This window comes from Pristiophorus japonicus, chromosome 2, assembly GCF_044704955.1.
Source record: "Pristiophorus japonicus isolate sPriJap1 chromosome 2, sPriJap1.hap1, whole genome shotgun sequence".
NCBI classification, from domain to species: Eukaryota; Metazoa; Chordata; class Chondrichthyes; family Pristiophoridae; genus Pristiophorus; species Pristiophorus japonicus.
In genome coordinates this window covers 223,434,888-223,436,844 of record NC_091978.1, presented here as the reverse complement: position 1 = coordinate 223,436,844, position 1,957 = coordinate 223,434,888, and positions in this window count along the sequence as shown.

Below are 1,957 nucleotides of genomic sequence, written 5' to 3'. Positions count from 1 at the left end.
AAACGAGGATGACTTGCTTCCATGCCAAAAAGGAATGAGTTTCACAGGTGTTTCAATGAAGGACCTAATATTCCAGGTCCTGAGCTACATCCTGAAGGATGGAAGATGCCTGTGCGTGAATTTTTTTTTAATGTTTGGTGGCCGTTGCACACCAGCCATGACACGGGTTATCCCTCTATCAACATCACAAAAACGGATGATGTGGTCGTTATCACATTGCTGTTTGTGGGAGCTTGCTTTGTGCAAAATCTTTCATTAGGCCACAAGGTGGAGCTCCTCAAGGCAGTTTGTTTTAGCAAGAACTGGAATTTATTATTGCAGCTTTCACCACCTCAGGACTTCCCAAAGCACTTCACAGCTAATCAAGTACTTTAAGTGTAATCACGATTCTGATCGAAGGCACACAGCAGCCAGTTTGCAAACAATGTCCCGCAAACAGCAATGAAATAAATAACCAGATAATGTGCTTTTAGTGATATAATGGATGATGGATAAATATTGGCCAGGTCACTGGGAGAATTCCCATGCTCCTCTCTGAAATAGTGTTACAGGCTTTTACATTCTTCTAGGAGGGCATATTGCTTTATCTGAAAGACAGCACCTCTGACAGTGCAGCACTCCTACATTACTGGACTGAAGTTTCAGCCTAGATTATGTGTTCACGTCTCTGAAGTGGAGCTTGAACCCACAACCTCTTGGCTCAAAGATGAGTGTTTCCACAGGGCCAAGGCCAACACTAAAACTGAGAGTAAGATTTATCCTGGCCTGTGCTGCAAAGTCGTTCTGTTTTTCAATACAAAAGGTGAAGTGATTTGGTCCATGGAGAGATTCATGGCATTACCTATTCAAAACAGGACTGAGAGGGGGAAGAGAAAAACAATTAAAAATGAATTACAGACTTATTAAATTATTATTTAAATGCACTTTGTTAAAGACAAAACGTTATTGAAACATATGTTTCTTTTCCAGTGTTATTGGGATTGTTTAAAGTATTGTTACCAAAATACAAAAGGGAACAGTGTCTTAATTCAGTATCTCAAATTACTTCCACTACAACCACTACTAGTACTGCAGCTTCACTATTACAGGTTGCACCTCTCTGGTCCGGAAACATCCGTGGTTTGGCATTAGTTTGCGGAACTGCCGCTTTGCGTGGGTGGTGTCCCGGTTTCTGCACTGTTGGTGAAGTGCAGGATCCTCATAAGCTTACTTCCTTTCTGTGTCTCGTATTGCCATTTTGTGGGCACCTTTTATCAGTCTGCACTTTCCGACTCCTGAGGGACATCTGTGCTTTCTTGATCTAGAGTCCGGGGTGATTGAGTGCTGTCCTAGAACTTTCTGAATGACGAGAGCCGATTTTGGTGGATAGGGGATTTATTCTATCAACACCTTTATTTATGACTGCGCAGCAAGGATTGTTAACCTTGTTCCTAACTCTGAAATAATTTCAAACCTCCGAGGAAGCATTCGCTATGACGATATTGCTCACCTCCCATGGTTTGGAAAATTCTCTGTTTCAGCACCGGTCAGGTCCCGAGGGTGCCAGACCACAGAGGTCCAACTGTATACTGCTCAAAATGCTTTTTCCAGCCACAACCAAGTGTAAAAGTACAAAATCTAATTGTACAACTAGATGTTTTTCATAGTTTAAGTGGATATGCAAATTTTACATTTCCACCATTGCACTTTACCCGAATTCCCAGTGCCTGTACCATAAATGGCCGAGAGGGGAGATGATCTAGTTCCATGCCAATGCCACACATGCAGCCTGGGGTGACTTCCAATCTGAATTTTCTCGTTCACCTTGTGAGTAGTTACCTGGCTTGTGGTCAACACCTTTCCATGGCAGCAGGACGGAGATCAGGAACTTAATATACAAGTGAAAATTCAAGACAAACCCATGTCTCACTGCTTCTTGAAGTACGTTTGTGAAAATCAACTTACTGTGAATGCCTGC